The 25,865-nt window shown below is 36.2% G+C and overlaps 1 protein-coding gene across 2 annotated transcripts in view; it reads left to right on the top strand.

Annotated features, from left to right (window-relative positions):
* The window catches only part of LOC145690382 (uncharacterized), a 161,969-nt gene continuing 136,104 nt past the window's right edge, over positions 1–25,865 (top strand). Inside the window, exon 1 of one of the 2 annotated variants that reach the window (XM_081765215.1) lies at positions 1–130. The gene's annotated coding sequence lies outside the window, so the exon portion shown is untranslated. Of the gene's footprint in view, positions 131–2,254; positions 2,317–25,865 lie in introns of those variants that run through there. The other variant, XM_081765216.1, reaches the window with a different exon arrangement.

Below are 25,865 nucleotides of genomic sequence, written 5' to 3'. Positions count from 1 at the left end.
GTTCTGTTCTGAAGAGAATGAGGTATGAACCATGATCCTAGGATAAATAGTGACGATGCAGTAGCTGCTTGACTGAAAGTCTAAAAAATAGCCCAAAATGCCAGGATCCGGAGAAGGTTAAACATACTAGGTAAGTTCCCCCAGGTACATGTCAGGCATGTGCCTAGGGGTGACAATAGACTATGATTATCACTTGCCGACCATGTGATTTCTTTCTCATTGTTACAAAGGCACATACTGGGCACATTCCCATGTATATGGGGGAATATGATAGCCATATATGCCTGCTATGTAATTGTGCTGTTAGAGTGTGTAGCTAGGTTTGTTCCTTTCTGTACCAAAGTTTAATATTTAATCCAGATAGTATTGCAGAGCGAGCGTTATCGATTGAAGGCTGGTTAGTGCTCCGCAGGGCACGTTGTTTTCTGTCTTTATTACAGCTAATGGGAAGAGGGATCTGTGTTCTAGCACCTTGAAGGAAAACTACTGTATCAATGCGAAAACCCACTTGTTTCCACTACTTTTGCTTACGTGCATATTCCCCTTGGTCCCTTTAGACCTACTGCCGCGCAGTTTTCGTAGTTTGAGGGAAATTTCCCTAATCTAGGAAATTTTGTAGGTAAATTTTTCCAAAAAGAAAAAAAAGGAATTTTTTTATTTGTTCTTCACAAAGAAACCAATATAATAACAATAGTTTGTTAGTTTGTGTGTACGTGTATGTCTGTTCAAAGTAGCATAATTTGCACCCATTCTTGCATGGATGTTTATGTGTATTTTTTGTTATAAAAAAGTGAAGGAAAAGTAAAAAAGTAGGAGCAAAAAGCAAACGAATAAAACAAACGTGGTTGAAACTTTTTTCATTATAGCTAAATTAATCTTATTACATAACTTTTGTCACAGGAATTGGACTCTCAAGAAACTAGGGTAAATTTGATACGGAAAGGGAAGATTTTGTGTCAATCGAGAGAAGTATTCTCAAGGAAAGCTACAAACACTGTTACCGTGCGGATTTTCCAGCTTTGGTTCGCCTTATCTTTCTTTACTCGGTTACATACGTGCCTCTTAGTGGGTACCTAGCACAGATTTTACTTTTTTTTTTTTTTTTAATGTAGTTTTAGGTATATGTCCGGCAGTTCTATTTATTTGCAAATCGTGATAGAATTGTAAGTTTTCAACAATTACTTCTGGTAGTCACGTTAAATTTCTAAGAGCTAAGTTCGATATTGTTATGTCCTGAACGCAAATATTTTGGACGACAATAAGAAGGAAATTAGTGAAAGAAATATCATTTTTAAATAATTATTTAGAATAGTATTCCTAAACTTGACTGCACGCTCTAAATTTTGAGATAATTAGCATGAAAAAATGTTCACAGAATAGGTGATTACAATATGCAGAATTGACATTACTCGAGCAGACGGCTCTACCAAATTTTGCCAAATTTCTTACATTTTTGGATTTGTATTTCTCTTAACAAAGAGTGCACTAAATGAGGATCTCCATTACTTACAGAATGACCACAGGAGGGCTCAGTATCAATACAGCTTGGAGGTATGGCGTAAAAACTACAGTGCATAAAAATGAACCAACTTGTGCTAGGTGATATCTAAGAACCACGAATGCTATCTGAGTCAGGATAAGAGCTCAATAGGGGCCAAACTGCTGCGGAGGGGTTCGTCCGTAGGGAGCAGGAACGGGTATATGTATAAACGAGGATATTAGAATAGCATACTTACGCATCAATACTTTCACTAACACCCAAAATTCATTTCAATATGCTGTGCATTAACAGTAATTACTTATATTCACACTCCCATTCCTTCACGAAAACTGTTTCACATTGTATTTTCCTATAAATTTTCTATTCGGTAGAACCGTCTGCTCGAGTGAACCTGCAGAATTTACGTCACTGATATATTGAGAATCAGTCTCCATGGAATGTATGCCCAGATTAAATAGCCACTCTAAAATTTATTACTGAAAATGGTTTCAATCATTTGTGTTACGGTACATTTTTATTGTGACATTCAAATATTCGTTTGTGCTATCAACCAGAGTACACTAACGAATTAAAGTGAAAACGAAGGTTTGAAACCAGGGGCGTCATTTCAGACTTTGCTTGAGGGGGGCAGGAGCACCATCGACATCACTAACGGATCTAGAAGGATCGTTTGGTGGGAGGCGGTTCGCTTCCTGGAAGATATGTGTAGCCTCAAGGTGACCAGAATTTTACTTTGCAAGAATCGGACGCATATGAATGCGGGACTGGAGGGAGGGTTAAATCTGATTCCCAGATTTCATTTTGGGACCGAATTGGTAAGTTTTTTTTTTTTTTTAAATGAAAGTATATTCTTTCTTTAGATTTAAATTAAATACGCACCTCCGTTTTGGAGACGTGGCAGTGTTATGATTCACTGGTCACCGCAATATATCAGATGCGCTGTCTTGCAGAGAACCGGTACTTGCACAAAAGAAAATACTGTATTGACGATGGTATTCATTTCAACGAAAGAGTGTACAATTTGCTCTAATCATTTATATTTTGAATAACAATTGCGGGACAGCAATTAAAAAAAACTATAGATTCAGTCTCCGCAAAAATAGATAACAACAGTATACATGCGTGAAGAATAATACAAAATATCAACAAATAACAAAAGACATTATGATATTTCTATGTACATTTCTTGGTAGCTTAAAACTAGTACAATAATTAATTATAAATTGATGTTTAATAGTGTATGGCACACAGTGTTCCAAGTGGGCCAAAATATAGGGGAGCAATCTTTAATATTGCTTTCATTTCGGTTTATATCAGATATAATTCAGCAACTTGGACATTGAAAAATATATATATATAATATTCAAACTGAACTCCAAGGATGTTTAGTGACTCCGTGATTATTCCCCGTGGAAGTGATTGCCCGAACATGAATTTTGTGGCTTTCACCAGAAATAAGAATGTTATGGTTGTTGCCTTAAAAGAACTGGCCTGCGCATTCAATGGCACAGATCAAATACAGGAGAATGAAATGGATATACTTTCTAATATATAATACCAATAGCGGCTCGATACCATAATCTGAGGTAGTCTGGACAGTTTGTTGTGCGTATATTGAATTTCCCGTTCACAGTAATTAATTATAAAATGTGCATACACCAACCATCATAAATTTCTAGCACTCTAATCATTCAAAATGACAATTATTACTGTAAATTAACCCTGCCTTACAAACCTTATTTTGCGCCTACGTGGTTACAAATCATTCGTAAATTGTACTACTCAATTTTATTTATTATTATTTCTGTCTATATTATTATTTTTTAAATCTACAAATGGGTTTGTTTATAGAATTATGTTGTCAATAATATTGCATGCCTTTGGAATACTTTATTGAACAAGTACATGTAAACAGAGTTGGCGTGGGTCAATGAAAACTTGATCCACGACCCACCATGACCCACCACCTACCGTGACCCACTCTGACCCACCACCCACCATCAACCACTCTCATCCACTGTGACCTACTCTGACTCACCAAAATCTCGTCAACAACTCTTACACATAATCCACGGCCTCTTCTACTGACTAAAGAGTTTACACTTGTAACAAAACAAGACTGTGAAATTGTCACTAATCGGAGTTTGTATTTTTACGGTCAATCGCTCAAGCACCACTATGTTACAATAAAGGTGGATCTGACCTTTACGATATAAAATAGTAGAGTGTTTGTCAATGAGGAAACTGAAGCACTTCGAGGTGGGGGGAAATTAGTGTGTGCCTAAAATATACTTGTACTAAGAGAGTATTCTTGCGAGTGTTAATTTCTTAACGCATTCCAAAAGAAACTTCTATTCGCAGAGAAATACTTCTGTACAATATGGAAAAGGTTATGATTTCTCAGTTCACAGTATTTTTCTCCAAATACTTGAAAAATCAGTTTTCCATAGCGTATAAAGGTGCTCGGGTACTGTCTGTAAGAGCATCTCATAAAGTATGCTCATAATTGTAATTTGTGTAATCACTAAAACACCACGTTAAATTTAAGTTACAAATATGCATAATTGCAATTATTATGAATATTTATTCAAAGTAATTTACCTTCTAGTTTATGAAAAGGAAAGAAGAGACATTAAAAATTAGGTACAAAGTTGAAAAAACACTAGGGGTGGGTACGAGCGAGTTTTCTTTGAAACTCGACTCGACTCGAAACATACATCTTCCAGCTCGACTCGAAAACTTTCCTCCAACTCGACTCGACCGGTTGCTCTATTATTATTGCATTTACGTAATTTCTTGATGAATGCATTTGCTACCTATGTATACGTTTGTATCTATAATTGAATTGAAATGAAATGAAATCTTTGAGTTTTACGTCCCACGCGTATGCCGGTTAGGATAAAGGAGACGGTAATGATGAGTAATAAATGAAATGTTGGACTGAAGAAAGTGGGAGGAAACGGGAGAACCCCGAGAAAACCCACGCACACTATCTATAATTGAGTATTGTATATAGGTCTAAAGTGAAAATTAATTGTTACGTTAAGGAAACTTTAACTGGGAACAGTGGTCATTCTTGCTACCTCTTTCCTGCCAAACGGCGAATATGCTTGCCCTCTATGTGTGCGGTTCCGGCTCTATTCTCGACAAGTTTGCTTGCTTCGGTTTGAACAGGCGGTAGAAGCAAGTTTATTATTCTTTTCCGGTTGATCTTCTGTATGAGCAAAAAGCTCTCAAAGTTAAGGAGACGATTTAGAGTACCAGAGTCATACAGAAAGGGAGGACCCATGGCGCAGTGGCGGATCTAGGCAGGGGTCAGGGGCGCCTAGCCCTCCAGTTTTTTGAGTGACAAAAAATAATTTAAGCTATTATTTATATAACTTTGAAAGTTTATAATAAACAAGGTATACTTATCATAATCTTGGTTCCGACTGCGCCCCCCCCCCAAGTTTTTACCTCCTAGATCCGCCTCTGCCATGGCCTCACTAACTTGAACCAACGAAAACTACTAATCACTGCTTCTATCCATTAATTCTTCAAGATACACTGAGAAAAATCCGTTAGGGTATATCCGGACAGCGATATATTGTACAAATACACGGAATCCTCTTGCTTACTACAGAAATCAGTATGGAGCATACGTTATTCATATGCTACATACGCACTGCCCTTAGATGTTACATCATGCCGTTGCAGGATGTTTGACATCTAACAGTTTTTCCGTATATCACATGCATATATTTATGATACATTCCTCAGCTATATGTTATATACGTCCATTTGTATGTGAGATCCTGACCGCCTATATTGTTTCATACGAAAAGTACGTATAGATGGACCGTTTTCAGTTATAAGCCTGGTGTAAGTTAAGTACAAAAACTACAGGAATTACGCATGTAACCTACCTTTTTAAGTACGCTACCTACATTTTTTCTTAGTGTAGCTCACAATAAATTTATCGAGTTGGAAATTTACACCTGATTGTACAAGAACTTAGTTTTGTAATAGTCTTCCTCATATCCGAACCAAGCATTTTTTTTAAACTAGGGCCCAGATACAAGATCCATTGATCTAGATATACAGTCACTTCAATAAAAGCGACATCTGACTTCTAGTGAACAAACAAACTCGATCCATTTGATCATGTTGAATCATCTATGCCGACTCTAATGGTGCAATTGGTTTAAATGGGTCGGCTCACGACTCGTTCACCACAGAGCCGATCTCAGAAAAATCGTTTGCATGTAATGTCTACTGAGCCGATGGCTCACCTCAAGCGAGCCGGCTCGAGCTGATGGCTCACCAGAGCCGAACCAAACCGAGCTGATGGCTCATCCCAACCGAGCCGGCTCGAGCCATCGGCTCACTTGAGCCAAGTTGGTGGCTCACCCCAACCAAGTCGGCTCGAGCCTTCGCTCAATTGAGCCGAGTCGATGGCTCATCCCAACCAAACCGGCTTAAGATATTGGTTCAATTGAGCCGTGCCGATGGATCATCCCAACCGAGCCTGATCGAGCTGTTCACTCAGTTGAACCGAGCTGAGCCTGTTGACATCACTGCCTGGGTTGGGCTTTTGCTTGGGCTCAAAAATTCGACCGTACAAGTCTCAGCCTTGATAGTAAGATCTACATACTTTATTGGTGCTCACATTTGAGACTGCCTCGTTATAAAAATCTATTGTCTCGTTATCGAGACGAGACGAGACGCGAACAATGTCTCTCTCGTGAGCAACATTAAAAGTAATCCACTTTACTACTTATATTTCTCATGGCTTTCGCTTTCCAGTCTAGTCAGGTCATGATTTCAAAACGAGCTAAAACGAGCTGGACGAGCGAGCCATGTATCAAACTCGATTCGACTCGAAATTCGACCTCAAAACAGTGACTCGACTCGGAACTCGACTCGAGAAAATTACCTTTGACTCGACTCGAATTCGAGTCGAGTTTTAGCTCGACTTGTGCCCATCCCTAAAAAACACAAATAAGTCATTAGTAATACAAGTATACATTTTCCATAACTCGTAATTTGCCACCTTAAAACAAATCTGAAATCGGGTTTATTTCCTGTTGGCCTCCAGGACTTTTTCGTGGTAAATGACCCGCAGCGGAATGATGTCCATCCTTCAGCCAGGAAATAACTAGCTCGTCTACTTTGAACTTGTTTAGCGGTGGGCCATTAACATTGATGAACAAGTTAGACAATGTTTGAACACTTAGTCTATTTCTAATGTCAGTCATCATAAGGGGAAATCCCTGTTCGCACTCAGTCGTGGAAATTTGTAATACTCGACAATCTGCTTGTTAGTCTTAAATCTGATAACGATTTTTCTCGGTCAGTTTTGAAATACTCCGCAAGAAGTATCACCTCTCTATCACCATACATCATCTTTTCCATATTGACAGTGTCAGTTGGCAATGTCTTCTCATGGAGAATAGAAACTTCATCTACCACATCTTCGATAGGAAGTCTTGTGCATAAATTATCAATTAAAACCTGATAAACTGATGATTTCTTATTCGTTTATAAATTTAGTTTTTGTAATTACACATGAAAGTTTGATGTCATTACCAAGTTCTCTCCCCCCTTGAAGGCAAAAGGAAACGAGGTTTCAGAGAAGTGTTCAGAGGTGTCTGGGAATTCCCTCCTTCTTCCCCTTCAATTACCACACTGCTGTTTGTTATGGGCCAAATTACGATGCATTTCAATTAAATTATCATAGTATCATTATTATTTCCTTGTTGAATTATAGATACTTTTCAGTGGAAAAAGGGATGAAATTTGAAAGTCCCAAATCAAGGTAAGTAGACTAACGTAAAGGAAAAAAGTGTAAAATTTTCCATATAATTATGCATACAATCCAAACTAAAATTTCCGTGTACTTAAGCCTACAGTACAAATTTTGTCTATTTTTCTCACAACTTTATGGATTGATTGCCCTGTGCTGTAAGCGCTCCATATAATAAACATAAGCTTCAGCAATTATTATAGTAGAAAGCAATGGATATATGAAGCGAAGCACTGTATTTTTTTTTTTCAGAATTTTTTTTTCTTAACTAATATCGATAGTTTTTGATTATTTTTACAAACCAACTCACTTCCAACTTTCCAAATATAGAAAGTGCCCCCCTTCCCCCCATAAGGGAGAATTTAAAAAAAAATGCTAGGACAGATTCTGTTTATTTTTAATAAAGAGTTAATACACTGAACTTCAGCTTCGTAAGTTTTACGGCTTGCGAGATAATGATTTTTTTTTTCCGCAAAAATTCGAATCTTCACTACCTCTTTGGGATGTGTATTATAATGAAAGCAATATAACATCCCAGTTTGGATTAAGGCCTAACTATATACCAAAAGTCATTTCATTTGACTTTGTAATTTGGCCGTTATGATCAGACACACATAGTTACATTCAATTTTTTAAATAATAATTTATACATTACTGTGATTCAAAAATGTATTTTTTCAGTACTTAGCTTCTCTAAAAACTGACAGGCCTCGAAAGCCAAGTAGTAGTATAAGTCCTATTGCTATTATTACAATTAAAAATATCATATCCAAAAGTGCCTGAAGTTCTTTTTTCACTTAGATATAGCCTACTCACCTCAGGTAAGTAGACGGAAAGAAATGGAAAAGGAAGGGAAATGAAGGTCTGGAAAGTAAAACGCAGACAAATTTACCATTCTTCAGAAGATACTGTCTACAATGCAGTAAGCAGAGTGAGTCGGTAGGTCAGACTGAGACGGTGGGTCGCAGTGGGTCATGGTGGGTGGTGGGTTGCAGTGGGTCACGGTGGGTGGTGGGTCACAGTGGGTCACATGCTGTTGATCCACGACCCACTGACCCACCCAGAAAACTTGATCCACTCCATCTCTGCATGTAAAAAGTTGTGTATATAACTAGCTAGCTGTATTACAAGTATAAGTTACATTTATGTGGGTAAATTGTTTTATAGATATTACCAGGGGTGTAGCCAGCAGGTTTGTGTAGGGGAGCCCATCGTTTGTGAGGGGGGCCACCTACAATCTACAAAGCCAAAAAAAAAAAAAAAGTGTTGCTGCTAGTGTTTTTGAGGCCTGAAAGAAAGGAAAATTTTGATTTCCTTCTGGAAACTAAAAACACTATTTTAGCTTATTATTATTATTATTATTATTATTATTATTATTATTATTATTATTATTATTATTATTATTATTATTATTATCCATAAATTATATTCAATATAGTTTTTATTATGCTTAATCAAGTACTACTGCCTGGGACCAAACGCTATACTTTTGTGCATAACTATAAAGGTAACCAAGAAAGTTCTGACCCTTTTTGTGGAGGTCTGTGTTGAATTGGACCACACACCGTGAGTTGAATGCGAGTAGAGATAAGACGAACGTCAGTTGTTGGTGTGGGTATATCCAACATACTACCTGGTTGTGGCAATTCGGACACACCGTGAACTTGCGTAAAGACAGAGGGAACATGGGACATCCACAGAGCGTCATAAGAGCATGTATGCTGAACGAGTTCAAATAGATGTCAAACGCCGTAGCGGGACAGAAGATATGCCAGGCCTTTGGTGAGGGTGTCGTGTCGACGCGGACATTGCAGCGATGGTTTAACAAGTTTAAGGACGATGACGAAACACCCGAAAACGCCACGTGCCAGAAGACCAACACATGTACAAAGTGGAACTGGGACTACAATTCAGTGTGTGGAGAAACCATTCGGTAGCACATCCATCAACTTGTGAAGCACTACAAGTTGGGTCGATGGGTCTCTCATATTTTGACTCCGGGCCAGAAGGCAACGCGGCAGTCGCCTGTGTTTATTTACTGTTCCGGAGCCATTTCTGGACAGGGCATTGACATGTGATAAAAAGTGTGTCCTATACGAAGCTCCACGGTGCCGTCATCATTGGTTAGCATCCCATGAACAGCATTGTACCAGAAGAAGGTCCTTCTGTGTGTTTGGTGCATCGGGAACTGCTACCAGCTGGTCAGAGTATCAATGCAACTGTGTAGTGTCACCAGTTGAGCTGTGCTCAACAAAAATTCAAAACTATGGAGTCATCACTTCTGAATTGCAAATGGGTCCTCGTTTACGGGACAACGCTAAGTCCAACATGGCTAGGACTCAGGACACCATTTTTCGCCTTGAATGGGAAACAATATTGCAACCATTATATTCCCCGGGTATTGCACCGTCCGATTATCACCTGTTCCATTCTTTGGACAATCACCTTAGAGGACTTCAGTTCAAATCCCTAGTAAAAGTCCAAAACTCACCTGATACTTTCTTCGTTTCACGGCCCACTAAGTTCTACCGCGATGGATTCCATGGCCTTCCAGAACGTTTTCAGAAGGTCGTCGATGCTGATGGGGATTATTTTTGATCTTCCAGGTTAGGTGACATATCGATGTTCGAAGGTGGTGGGTGAAAAAGCAACAAAACTTTTCTTGGTTACCTTTATATTTAAATTTAAGACCTTGTGTACAGAACATATCTACACAAGATTGATTTTCTTTGAAATTTCACTTAATTTCTTTACGGTTTCCTGACAATATTTATTTATTATTCGTGACTAAAAAAACAAAATTATTTTATTACACTGAGTAGAAATAAAAGGGAGAGCGAATGAAATCCAAATTGAATAAAAGCATTGTTTCTCACCAAATTTTCCATCCTCTATATCTTTTAAAACACTTGTTAAAGCATATAAAAATATATTGTACTTACAAATCAGTTTAGTACCTTTGTTTTATGGCTGTATTTGTAGTACCTTGTTAAAACGTTTGTCTTGAAACTGTCAAATATAAATCGCAGTAAATTGTGTAATCTGCTGTCACAAAAAATATCCTATTTTTCGATCGGTATAAGGAAGAGATACTATACTATTTTTCAATCGGTATGGAAAAACAATATTTCTCCATACTATTTAACCGTAAATTATTAATTGTCAATAAACTTTGTTACTTTTAAATGAATGAAGCGAGATAATTTTACTATGAAGTTTTAAAACTGGTCATTTGGGGAGGGGCAGGAAACCATTTGGGGGGCTGGCCCCGATGGCCCCCCCTTGGCCACACCCCTGGATATTACCATAATAGATAACTAAAGTAAAAGGATCAGGACAACTAAAAAAACGTAGCATTTTGCATATAAACTTTGAAAAAAGCAATTTGGTGCCAACTTGAAAGTTGTCTTTCCAAACTTTCTCATTTTTCCTCGAAACACACCATGCAACTTTCTATTATAAAGTCTGGGTCGGCATCCGAGTCGTCTGTATTTTCTACGATATCTTCTTCCAGTTCGTCTTCTTCCTCATCACTTCTTCCTAGAAATATTTCAGCAGTAGCACTACAGTCTTCGTCAGAAGATATTTCATCCAACAACCTCCTTATTTGGTTATTTTCACGTTCTTCCTCACTGTTATCCATAGTTTCTCCACCAACGAAAACAAGAAATAGTTACAATACTATAACACAACTCGTCGCTCTGTTTATAGTCTAAAAACATTCATTTAATGTTAAAAACAATAAACTACATTACTCAAAATTTGTTAAAAGAAAACTAACATGGTTACAAACATTTCGTAAAAATTACGACTAGACCTTCAAACTACGCATGATACAACCTATCGACATGGCTCTCAAACCACAACTAGCCTCTGGCGCAAGAGCTAGGAAGGTATTGGGGAGAAGGGCGGCCGCGCATGAGGGATTTGGTGAATTCATGCATGCATTCGGACATGCTGTTTTGTGAAATTTACGAATGTTTTGTAATCCAGGGTTAACAAATATATACGAGTATATACTGTATATATACAACTTTACTGTATCATGCAACCAAAACACTATTGTTTTGATTATTGCGTGTCAGTGGCGTATTTAGGATTGTTTGGGAGAAGCTATACATAAGCACTAAGCTAAGCACTTTAATTTTTCCTTTTGGATGCCGACAAGTTTTAATGAATTTCGGGGTAGCTTGAGCCCGACAGCTCCCTCCTAAATACGCCACTGTTGCATGTAACAAACTTAAAAATACCATATCCATATCGTAAGAAACATGCTGTTTCTAGATACCATAAAAATTTCGGCTTCACGTAATGTCTACAGGCAGAAACTTTATTAATACTACTGAATGATAAGGATATCTTGCTTTATCGTTTGTAAATGAAGTCCATCCGACGTGTCTTCTGCTGTGCAAAATGTTCTATTACTCTATCATTGAAGTTCGATATGGTAGATATGAAATCACGCTCGATTGACAAGGCAGCCAAAGCATTAAGTCTTTCCTGGCACATTGTGCTTCTCAAAAATGTTTTAACTCTTTTTAAAGTACAGAAGCAACGCTCTCCTTCATCTGTTGTCATTGGGGTAATTAGAAGAATTTTCGAAAGTTTTGTGGTTCCCTTAAAATTATCACACAAATTATGTTTGTTCAGAAAATTTGCAGTAACTCAAACATGGAATACTATTATTTTTAAAGCGCGTAACAATTACACTGAACACCTTTACCAAAAACAAGAGAACGGCGTCTCATGTACATTACGTTGTGTGTCTTCGGCTTCTTCAGAAGTATTCGTGAGTTTTGAGTTGCTGGAAGTGCAGTTCTAGTAAATCCTATCTAACGAACAAGGAAAACGCAATACAGCGCGGCTGATGAAGATTTTGGTATTAATGCTAAAGCATATGTAATCCGTGCACAGCTCCTGCACTGTTATTAAGCTTCGGAAGGTATTTTCGAACAATTCAACGCTGTGTAGCATATCCAGCAGTACAATTTCAAGACTAGACCAAATATCATCACTACGTGTTATTACCTTGATTAAATTATGCACAATTCAACTCAATTGAAAATACATTTATTCCACTAAAATAGCCGGTAGTTCTGCAGCTCTGCAGCACTTATAGACAAGCCGCCCCTGCATAATACTAATCATCACTGCATTTAAATATTGTACTGTACTACTAACAGTAACCCAGTGCGTAGACCATATAAATCACTACGAAGGTAAATGCACAATTTATTCAATAAAGTACCAGTACTGCAAGTAATGTAATAAAAGTAACTTATCAATGCTATACTTTCTCTTACACAAACTCAATAGAAATTTTGTCGGATCTAGCACGAAATGCTTATAAATTTTACATGAATTAAAATTATATATTTATTTATTTATTTATTTATTTATTTCCTCCAACAGAGAGATCTCTCCAATTATAGGAGGTGTACACAATTGATTACATTATTATATAATAATAATAATAATAAGTAAAACAGAAACTTATAAATGAAAATAATAAAAATGAAAATATTAAGAATATTAAGCTAGCAATAAGCAAATACAGTATATAACTTAGTATACGGACATTCCACAGATCAATGCATACATTTTATGAAGCACGAACTCATGCTCTCATTCTAGAAATAGGCATACATACATAATACATATATACACTTACATATACATATATAAACATATACATACACCAATATTTATACATACAAATATATATGGACGAACACACATACATATCTCGCGCATTTCACATGCACACATCCATGTGCTCACCATTGATATTGTACATTATATTTCTATTTATTCTATAAAACTTACATAAATTATTACAAAAGAAATAGAAACATTATTTAAAAAGTAATAAACAAGGAATATAGACAGAGTGATAAGTCATCAATTACCGTTGAGTTCATTTTTCTAGTCGCTGCCTTTACCTAGATTTCTGAGTAATTCAAATTCTAGTCACACTGTAATTTCTATGGATGGCAACACTGAAAATTCTTCCGATTCGTATTTTTGGGTGTAGAATAACATTATCTATTATTGTGATAAGTTGCATTTTATTACCTCTTTCCACTTACGAAAAACGGGGAAAAGAAAAATTATTAGTTTTTCAAAAATATTTAGTAGTCTCCCCCTTAACATACCGACAGTATCAGATATTAAAAAAATAATAATAATAATAATTTTGACAACTTCTCACCTTTAAACGAAATTATCAATGGAGAATAAAGTACGTATAACTTGATTTTCTTTCATCTCAGATATAATATGGACCCCGTTTGGTCTAATGGCTAACACGCTTGCCTTTGGTGCGAGTGATCCCGGTTCAATTCCACGTGGGGGTACAGTTGAACGAAAAAAGTTGTTTGGATTCCACTACAATCAGTAGGTCGACGTCTCTTTTAGCCGTTCTGGCACAAACGTGGTACGTTAAACAAATATCATATGTATAACATATAACTGTTTATTAAAAATATAATATAGCCTACATGCCGTTACACATTTTTTACGATTGTAGTTGTGCCTTATTGTACCAGTTAATGATTTAGAAAAAACAATTTCAAAAATATTTTCGAGTTCGTTCATCTTTCTTGATTTTGTTTGCGATTCAGATACATCCAAGGAGTTCAATTTTAGATCCAGATTCATGACTTTTGGGGAATACCCACGAGTTGAAAATAATTACTGGCAAAAACCACGACGGGCAGAAACCACACAACGTCCTTAGTCACTTTGCAGTCCATCTCTGTGAAAGTTACAGCACAAACTCAAATCTACGTCCTTTCTTGTTCCTGGCAAATCTGTCGATGACACGACCGTAATCTACGTTAGTCTCGTTGCGTATATAGTAGTGCTAGGCCGCTAAGTCGATCTGCACCCATCCAGGACCGTACCCATGTCTTCAACATTTTTTAGTGTTGAAAATGTTCTTTCGGATGATGCTCTATATGAGGTATTTTGTTCGAATACACTTCTTTTGCAGTGGTATAGTTGAGTATGTAAAGTTTAAAAAAAAAAAAAAAAAACATTAGACCAGGCTAGGAATAGGGGGTTAGAAATTGGCTCTATTAGGTAATTTCTTAAATGCAGTTGTAAGAAACATAGTATAATTATAGCTATCCTTACAACAACAATAAAATTATACTAGCCTTCGCCTGGGTGAGGCTTCGCCCTCAGACCCCCAATTTGCTTGGCATACGGCCTCGCAAAATAAAGCAAACGCTCCTACGTGCTAATGTGACGCAATACTTCGCGTTCTTCCTTCTGTCCCTTTCATATAGAATTGGATTGAGCAAGAACTCTGTCATGAAATTCAAACACCTCGAAAGGCAATTTATTAAACCACCCCATCTCTTTTCTTTCCCTTCCACGTTAAGTGGCAAAAAAAAAAAAAAAAAAACGCTCAAATACGTGTTTAATTATTTTAAATGAAACATTAAACTATTAACTTTCATGTCTCTAACCGTAAGGGATCCCGAGATATGTACATCTTATAATAATAATAATTTCCACCCCTTTTCTTTCCTTTTAATTCCACCCCTTTTGTAAAATATCAAAAACGCTGAAATACGTATTGACATTATTTCAAGTGAGAAGTCCTTATACCAAATTTCATGTTTCTAACCTTCAAAGATTTTTAGATATTGATATCTTATAACAATTGCAATCTTCGTCTCCTTTTCTTTCCACCTCTTTTTTCCCCATTTTACTAAAGCATCAAAAAACGTTGAAACGCGTGTCAAATTATTTAAAATGAGAAATCCAAATATCAAATTTCAAGTCTCCATCCTTAAGGGATTCGGAGAGATGGCCACCCCCTTCCTTTCTTCTAATTCCCAATAAATCCTTCCTTAGTAATACCCTACGTCACAAATCTTATCTACTGTCCGAATTCCAAGTTTCTAGCTTGAGCGAATTGGCCTGTGCGATCAGTTATTCACTCAGGACTTCGTCTTTTATATAACAGCTTGTTTCCCAAGAAAGCATGAAATGTTATTAAAAGTCACAATGAATCCCTGGTCTTTTCCTAATGTTTCCGTGTTCGAAACCCAAAAGTCACGGCTCTCTTTGTTGATCTAGTTCTGTGGTTTGATTGCCGGTGAGTGAGCATTGAACGCATTACAGTGGTTCAGATCCAACTTTAAACTCTTGTTCACGTTCTGTAAAGCATCACATTTGACAAACGACATAAATACATATCAATCATCAACCAACCGAAAAGTCTCAGATTCAGAGATATTTTCGGTAAGGAGCGCTGAAGACTCTATATTTCTCTTTATTCAAGGTAAAGATATTTGAAGTTTAGGGACCCGAGTTGTATTTCCTTTTTATAGGACACAAATTTAAAATATACTTTTTACGTTCAAAGAGTGAGCCGTCTTACCCTCCTTCCTACAGCTTTTCGTCCAACGAATGAATCATACTCTCGCACCTTTGGGGCTTATGATGACTGCCTCAAGGAACTAGGAACAGAAATATTCACACTTCAAATATATCTGTATTAAGTACTATTAAGAACCACTCATTTCGATTAGAGTCTGCTAGGTTTGTCACACAGATTGAATCGGTTGGAAAAGACCACATTTGTATTTTCCAATGATAAATGCTTGAAGTAAAAACCAGACCTTTGGGGACTCAGTCGCCCCCTCCTTGAATCTGCCAGTGATCGACATAAGATTTTCACATTTTTACTAGTATATTAGTAGATAATTGATTAAAGAATATGTATTCCTCAAACTCTTAGGGGGGCAATTGCCCCCTCCTGCCCCCTAAATGAAACTTATGCCTGTTTGAAACTCAAGTGAAAATCGCTATCGAAGAAATAAGTGACGGCTCCTCTGTATTAATCATAGTCAATAAACCGAACTCTTCAGATTTACGAATAGTTCTATATCTCCAAAACTGAAACACATACACAAAATATTTTATTATTTCATTTCAATCTACAGAAGAGGTCCTACATGTTAAAGGGACAGGGAGTGATTTCGACTGTTATTTCTCAATTATTTTCAAATACTATCACACCAAAAAAGTACCAAATATATGACTTTCGAGCTCAATCATGCGAGAAAATCCAGTCGACTTTTACGCTTCTCATAGGACATTATACCTCAGCGCAAACATTATCAATTGCAACACGAATGATTTTGGAAGTATTACTAGATAGAATAACTTATTTCGCAAGCGACCTTTTAATTTGATCACACGATTGGAAACATCAAATTTGGGACTTCAAACTTTTATTTCAACGTCTTATGAAATATGGTTTACCGGTAAATTCAAAGTAAAAACACCTGCTCTATAATGAACTGGACAGGGGTGTCCACGAAGGGGGGCTATGACGCAAACTGCGTCATTGAAATATTTGGGGGGGTTAAAAATCTATATAAATATGTTTGAGGGGATGTAAAAATTAATCGAAAAGATTTTTCTTTCATGGAAGAACACATACGGATAGACAATTGAGGGGGGTGCGTCATGGACATGAGGGGGGGGACCACTGGAACTGGATGTACTAGAATTTCGCATTTCAGAAGAACACATCAGCACCTCAAAAGCACAAATTCAAAGTGCACATTGAAAAGTTTTCTTGGTCCCTGTCCATATCTAAGAAATCACATAAAAATTTCACAGCTATGAACCATTTCAATTACTCCTTTCTAAAAATTATAATCCTAAATGAGATTTTACTCACGACAAGCTTTTCGACAAGTTAAACGAAAACATTTTAAAGCTCCATCTCTCTGCCATTTCAACAGTAACCGCGATATTAGGGTGTACACAGATGTTTTCTGTGGGACGAATTGGCGGGATCTTAACTTGTTACGACCCTAGAACAAGAACAGAGAAGTTAATTTCTTACTTCAATCGTCAATTAGTCATGTCGGAACGACAATCATCTACATGTCAAAAAAAAATATATATTTCCTTATATACGTTCCGCAAAACTTTCGCAACTTCCTCTAACCTGAAAATTTAGAAATATTATCGATACGAAATGTTTAACATCACTTAATAGAGAACCAGATAAAATTCGAAAGCACACACGATACTAGTTATTTTTGGCCAACTACCGTTTTGACATTTGTCATGTTGATGGGGTAAACTATCCAGCTGACGTTATAAGCCATTTAGAACAAAGAGAAGCGATCAAAAAAGAAGAAAATGAAGCCGACAATTCCCATGAGACGAAAGGCGCCGATGCATTTCCATCAAATGCACCAGAACATTTAATTATTCAAATAGAACACATCTCATAACTTCAAAATTTGGAAGAAAAGCAACGGAAAGATCATTCATGTGCAGATATAATTTCGGTATTAAAACGCAACGAACCAGAAAAACATCTGCATTATGTCCCACAAAGTATTTTCGTCTGAAAGGCAACTTACTATACCACGCCCATAAACATCTAGAATTAAAACATCTGTTGAGTTGATTTTAGTTTAGCGTCCCTTTCAGCAGCGAGGCTATATGAGACGTGGACCTACGGATTAACGTGGAATCCGAACCACATGAGCTCCCGCCGGGAATCGAACCCGGGTCTCCCACGCCAAAGGCGCGTACGCTTAAAACATCTGTATCTATCATGCATGCCTAAAACTTTATCAGACCAATGGTTCGAATTAATAATTGAAATCTTTGAGTTTTACGTTCCACGGTTATGCCGGTTAGGCTAAAGGAGACGGTGATGATGAGTAATGAATGAAACGGTGGAATGAAGAAAGTGGGAGGAAACGGGAGAACCCCGAGAAAACTCACGCACACGGTATTTGTCCACCACAAAGTTCACTTGGCGGGGGCTGGGGTCGAACCCGGGACCCCTAGCACCAGAGGTGAACGCTCTACCACTGAGCCACCGCGGCCCCAGGTTCGAATTAATTTTCAACACACCCAACAGCGCCACACTTTGCATTTATCAAGACCTATAAAACCGTCTTGAACAAGCTCTATATCGTGGCCTTGGTTTGATAAGGTTCTAACTGACACGTGGCTGTATTTTGAGAAAAACGCGTTTAAAGTTTCATTAGGTTATAGTTGTTTTATTTATAAACTAATCATTGTGATGTTTTTACACAATGATTAGCTTGCTACAAGGTTTACATTTAAAAAAATGATGTTGGAAGTTGGGCGTTAACTTTTATGTTTTGGACAATCGGTACCAATTTTCATAATCATCAGGCTGTTACGGTTCGAATACGTCCCTTGTAAAACATGAAGAAATTTTGCTACCTGACTGCTTTCTAAATTTCCACTTGACATCGGCATTCCCTTGGACTGTGATCGTAACTGCTGTTCTCATTATTATAAAACTCATCCGGTTTGGCATTTATCTAGGGGAAGGTCGTCTGGTATCGGACACCTTAGGTTTTTTTAGTCTGTCAGGCTGAAAAATACCTATATCCAATTACTTAATGCACAAAACGATAACTTGGTATCTTATACAGAACATGCTAAAGGTGATTTGACAGGTAAAAACTAATATTTATTTTTGTAAAAAATCAAAGATTATAGAAATTAGCGTCCTTAAAAAGTGGAGGGTGGTATCGGACAAACATAAAACTATAGATAATCGCTCTTTTGAGGTAATTTAATAAACCAATTACTTAAAGAACCACTTACAATTGCTAGCTGTTTACTTGCAGGAGTTCTTATACACAAAATACAGTTTTATTAGGCTTTGAAACAGCCTAAAATAAAAGTAAAACACAAATTTCAAATTTCTTAGTCTCATCTTCACTTATTTTTTTATTGTAACACAAGTCACAATGATAAAACAGTTTGTCATCAACATTGGTATATTGTTCATGGACCCAGTCTTTATATACGTTACACTACATCCAATCTTCATCAAAAGACTTCCCACAGAATATGCTGTTTAGTTTTTCAGCAAGTTTGTAAGTTAGTTTTAATAATTCTGGTTTGCTTAGTGGCATTAGTTGACTATCCAAAGCCTTTACATGATTGTATAGTGTTTCCTCTTGGTCGCGATCAAACGTTCTACTAAACGTGCCTTTGTTATCCGAGAAGCAAGGCTTCTTTTCCTTTCAACAGTTTTTTTCTTTTTTTGACACAATCTCCTAATGTACTCTTAGGAACACTAAATCTAAAACCGTCTAGACGTAGTGCCATTTATTTGGAAATAACTTTATCCATGGCCAACCTTATATTTTCTTCATCCCAATTACTATGTACTTTCCCAATGGTTTCCTGAAAAAGCCAGAAACGTCATGTTTATTTACCAATGTAATGTCCGATACCACCCGATTCCACTTTGTCCGATACCAGCCAAATGACTTGCAACGTATGAATGACTATCTACCGGATTGTAACAACACGAATGCAACTATATTCCTAAATTATAATATATACATCCTAATAAATGGTGTGATAACAATAATATAACAAAACACTTATTTTGTAATAAGTTATAGCCACATAAATCTATCTCCATGCACCTGATCACTCGCAAAAATACAAAAACCTTGAAGCACGAGACACACCGTTCATGGGACAAATCCACTATGGTGTGGGCTTGGTTAATTCATTCCGATCAACTCACTGTAAGCTTATTAGGTGCAGTCCTAAGTGGGAAATAACGAAAACTGCTTTTGTCCGATACTACCCGCTGTCCGATACCAGACGACCTTCCCCTATATTATTTCAAAGTTTCCAGCTATTTTTCATAAGATACAACATTACTTTCAATGGGGAGAGAAAAAGTAATAGAAAATACCCCTTTCCTTTTAAAGTGGAAACTTAAAATTACTGGGACACGTGTCTCCTTACGAGAAATTTATATCTTATGTTCCATCTTAAATTCATGGATTTACCTGGTACTTTATTCTGGGCAAAACATTTCAATTCCTTTGCCTCCCTTAACATATGTGTTTTACAAAAAGTCTTTTCTTATTAATTTCTCTCGTAACAAAAGAAGTTCTGTCCAAATTTCACGGTTCTAAAAACTTTAACATTTCTGAATTTCAAGGGAATGAATTTCACTCTTCCATTTAATTGTACATAATGGCCATTTCTCTCCGCCCTTCCAGTAGTGGAATTTTCAAAAGCGCTGAAATACGCGTTTTCTTTCCTTTTATGTAACGTTAAGTATTTATATACCGATTTTCACGTCTCTACCAACACATTGGCCACCATGTGTACGAAATTGATATACAAGATGACTTATATAAACTTGGGTGATTCAGGTCCGGCAGCCAATGTGTAAAGCAAATCCCCACATTTGATATTTTATGAATTAATAAAGATAATTTTCAATGTTATAGAAATATACTCTTTTTTACCCTTAGAAGAGACATTTTCAAAACTAGTGAAACTCGTAGTCTCTTATTTTTACATAAGAGTTCATATACCGACTTTTTCATCTTCTACTTATGCAAATCTCCACAATCGGCACTTTGTAAATAAATAAATAAATAAATAAATAAATAAATAAATGGAAATTTCCACATTATAGAAATTGACTCCTTTTTCCCTTCGAAGTAAAATTTTCGAAGACACGTCTTCTCTCGTTCAAATTTTAAAAGTTTATAAATCGAATTTCATGTCTTCAACTTAAGGGTATAATCATATTCGAAGTCTTATGAATAAATAAATAAATAAATAATAAATGGAAATTTCAATATTGTGAAACTTGTTTTCTCTTTCCCCCTTGGATACCAAACTTTAGAAAACACGTATTTTCCTAATTTTTTCAAGAATTTAGATACATAATTTTATGTCTCCAACTTATACGAATCCTCACATTTGATATTTGTGAATAAATAAAGGGAAATTTCAATATTATTAAAATTGCCCTCTTCTCCCCCCTTTGGAGCAAAATCATCAAAACCACTTAAATATATTTCTTTATTTTTAATTAAAAGTCCATGTACCGAATTCCATGCCCCCAACTTAAGCAAATCCTCACATTGGCTTTCAGATTAAACAAAGGGAAAATTTAGTATTTTATAAATGTCTCGCTTACTTCCCTTTGGAGCCGAATACTCGAAAATGTTGAAACACCTATTCTCTTATTTTTAATGAAAAGTTCGTATGGCGAATTTCATCTCTCTAGCGTCAGTGATTCGTGAAGTACACTTCTCGTGGGGAAAATTTGAAGCACTTTTTAGCCCCATTAGTGTGATTGTTCCCAAAACCGTTTAGATTAAATTTCGATTTATAGCTAATGTCAAAATCATTTTAATGGTCTAAAAGAAAGAAAGATAGTTCATCTGCATTTAAGTTACGTCTACTAGTTTCTAAATTGATATTGTTTCGATTTTCATTTTATACAGTAGATCACGATTCCGTTTCAACTTCCTGACCTATCTGGTGATGTAATCAGTGGCGGCGATTGGACGTTAAAAGTGGGGGGCAAAACATGATCTGAATATCTGTATATCAACGTTAGTTTCCCTGGTTGATGCTAACACTTAGTTGGACGAAATGTTCTATAACTAATAGGGTACTATCTTTTTCAGATAAAATACCGTATATCGTATTTCATATTTTATTAAGTAAATTGACAAGAGCAACGCAAGTAGGTACTAACTCTTTGTATTTATAAACAACGAAAGTGTAAGAACAGATTTGATTCCTTGCTCATGAACATCTTAAAGTTCTGTCTGGAAAATTGTGAGATCAGATTATTTAACAATAAATTTTCAAAACAAATAAATAAAAGGATAATATTAATCATAGTGATAAATAATGAGGCTTGTTTTGCAAAAGTTATATTGGAACTGCAGATTAATGAACAACGTATATTTTTAATTCCACACGTGCTATTAAATGTATGTTATTACTCTTAAAAAGATAGTAAATAGTACAAGCATGTGCTACAATATTTAAAGAAGTACTTATTTTTGCAGCTTCCGAAACATGTTCGTTGCCATTAGATGCACTTTTCGCTTTCTTGGAATACATCAAAACTCAACAATACCTAGAATCACTCCAGTTGTACAAAATAATCCTAAAACATAGAATTATGTTAAATTCATTACATTTAGATCTAATTGTATGTATACCTACACTCGTACACTCAGGGGCAAAAGTGGATCTGAAAAGGTAGGGAGACGCATAAGGTCACACCGTCCCCCGTTTCTATCTTTGCCATTGCACTTTTTTTAGAAAGTGGGGGGACGCCACAGATATTTTCTGCAAGTGAGGGGACGATGTCTTCCCGTGTTCTCATCTCACGTTTACCCCAGCGTACACCCCTAAACACACCACACCACTCGTATATTGGGGGGCGCGGTGGCTCAGTGGTAGAGCGTTCACCTCCGGTTCTTGGGGGCCCCTGGTTCGATCCCAGCTCGCGCCGTGTGGACTTTGTGGTGGACAAACACCGTGCTCGTGGGTTTTCTCGGAGTTCTCCCGTTTCCTCCCACTTTCTTCATTCCACCATTTTCATTCATCTCTCATCATCACCGTCTCCTTTAGCCTAACCGGCATAACCATGCGACGTAAAACTTAAAGATTTCATTTCATTTTTTCACATTATATTACACCACAAAACAATGGAAAAGGTAGAAGTCATTTTCATCATTTCTTCTTCTTATCCTCTTTTTAATGAATATTTCCTACTATTAGAAAGAAGAAAAAACATTTTAGGAATTGCCAATTTTTGTGCAATTAAGAATAACTTTTTTTTTTTTTTTTTTTTTTTTGCGAAATATTATCTCAATTAGTTTCAAAGCAGCTGACTAACATATCGAGCCCTTGTAAGAAGAAATGAAAATACGCTAGAATTGTTGGCTACAATAGGTTAATTTTTGGGCCATTTTCTATGGCAATTAAAACACAATTCCTGCAGCTTTCTTAACTCCACAATAAGACAACCAATACGTACTCACGCAAAGGCAAATATTATAGGACTTTTTTTTTTTTGTATCAACTAGTAATACTTACAATAACTTTACATTTCCAAATAAATCTATATACATTAATGGGTCATTTCAAAAAAGTGGGAGCCATCTGCCCCCCTTTGCCCCCCTAGTCGCCGCCCATGGATGTAATCACAACAAAGCGTGAATAAATGTAAACATATAAATGCTATTTTTCTGTTTAAGATTTAGAGCAACTCAGTGGCGGTTCCTGAGGGAAGTCTATCTGTAGAAATTTTGAATTTTATTGTTACAAGTTAAGGGATGAAAGTTGCATATAGCTTCAGAAAGGTGTACACTAAAAATGCTACTTTAGACAAGGTTTTTCCTTTATCTAGTTGCGGTAAGCTTTTTTTTTTTTTTTTTTTTTTTAACCGACGTGTCATCCCTCAAAACCCACCTCAGGCGCGCAGCTTCCAATTCAAGTTTTGTTACTAATTTCCTATGAAATAATCTTCTATGGAAGTTATTTTTTTTTTTTTCCTCTTTACTCTTTTCGCTGACAACTTTTCTCTCACTTATTATAAATGATGTGCTATTAAAAACAAAATGGTTCGTGAAGCCTTTCGTTTTGCCATATCTCCATCCAGCACTTTTTATCACACTTTTGTCGTAAGAAGCTCGACCACCGCACTTAAGACTCTCCCCCCTGTTTTTTTTTTTTAACACTGTATAATGTGTTTGCTTTCAAGGTCAAGTATCAGTAGTATTATATTTGAAACAGAAGCAGTTCTACATATACGAAACAGACTAGTTAAAAAGAAATAAATGCTCTTTAGAAATGTGCGTGATGCAAAGGTCATCCATATTCTAGAGCCTGTAAATACAAATTTCACTCTCTTGCTTGTTGACCCCTAAAACTGGACATTTACTAGCACGTCTGTCTTGCTGCTAATTTTACTTAATAATATAGAAATAAAGAAAAAAAAAAGTATCAACATGCAAGTTATCATCATGTCCTGCCATAACCGGAAATACAGGAAATGTTCCTGGCTGCAATTGATACTTTTGCTTTCTTTAATATGTATATGGTTATGAGTTATTATGTTCAACATTCACTTGTGTATCTGTCCGCTGCTATTTACCACCTACTTAATTGAGGACGAAAAAAAAAAAAAGAATTGTTCTTTAATGATAGCTACCTTGTGTAACAGAAACTTGCATTCAGCGGATATCTTTTACTTTTAACTCCATGGGGTTTTAAATAATATGACAATTGACGAGAAAACTATATACAATAATAATGAAATGTGTGGACAGTGGCGTACGTAGAATGTTATCAAGGGAAGGAGGGAGCTCCAGCACCCAAATAGTGTTGCCAATTTAGAGATTTTGTCCCTAAATCTAACGATTTGATAATACATTTTAGAGACAAAATTTGTTTCATTTACCATTGTTAAACTAGGGATTTAGCGACATTTGAAATGTCGTACAGCGAATAAATTAGCATTATTTTCACTACAATTAAGGTTTCTAGCTACTTTTCGCAGTACGTTTAGTGACATTATTGTTAACGTTGTTGGCAACACCGCAGTCAATCTCCTATCCTTTCAGAACAAGAGTCAGTTTTGTATAAAAGGTTAAACTATTTATCTTCGTACAAACTTGTAGATTTTAAACTAACAGACAAAAAGAGAAAAAGTGAAGTGTTGTACCATACAAATATTAGTAGTGGGATATTGTTTGACATACGCTGTACTACCACCAAATTACCAGTGTTGCCAATAGTGATGTGAGGCGGAAAATTTTCCGCTATATTTTTCCGGAAAATTTTCCGTTCTAAAAAAAATATCAGTAATCAAGTAACAATTCCTCAGCAATCATAAAATTGATTGACTTCATGTACAGAATTGTTAAAAAGTGAAAGATCGTTTAAAGAATCTGAAAATTTTCATGGCTCAGACAATTTTCAGTACTATGAAGGAACAAGTTAAACAATTTTTCATGAATCGAAATATTTTCTGTCTTATATGGAAAAATTGAAGAACTTTTCATGAATCGGAAAATTTTCATCATTTTGACGCAAAAAAGTAAAACAACTTTTTGTGAATCGGAAAGTTTTATTGCTCTGTAGAAACAAGTGAAAGGAATTTTCATAAATCGGAAAATTTTCATCACGATGTAGAAACAAGTGGAAAAAAAACTTTTCATAAGCCGGACAATTTTGGATATTATGTATAGTGATGTTTGGTGGAAAATTTTCCACTATATTTAACTGCACATTCAGCTACAAAATTCAATTTCTGTAGAGGAAAGTTAGAGAGCAACAAGTTATAATTTTCCAATTAGCTTTCGGGTACAGGAAAAATTTCTAATATTTCAAGTTGGGAAGTAAAATTTTACACAGTGTTTCTCTCTCTCTCTTCATCTGCGAGCTCCTTCGTTGCTAAGCGGTTAGCATATGCGCCTTTGGCTTGTAAGACCTGGCTTCGATTCCCAGCGGGAGCTCATGTAGTTCGGATTTCACGTTAATCAGTTGCTCCCGTCTTATATAGTCTCGCTGCTGAAACGGACGTTAAACTCGAAATCGACTCAATTCAACTCCTCTCTCTTTCTCTCTCTCTGTGTGTGTTTATGTGTGTGTGTATGCAAAATGCAGAGAACATATATTGAGTTCGTAGAGTACAAATATCCCATTCTATTATTTAAAATTTCAATTTATTAAATGTCATGAATGTTTTCC

This window comes from Thermobia domestica, chromosome 7, assembly GCF_964235325.1.
Source record: "Thermobia domestica chromosome 7, izTheDome1.hap1.1, whole genome shotgun sequence".
NCBI lineage: Eukaryota > Metazoa > Arthropoda > Insecta > Zygentoma > Lepismatidae > Thermobia > Thermobia domestica.
This window is presented reverse-complemented; position numbering and strand designations above follow the sequence as displayed.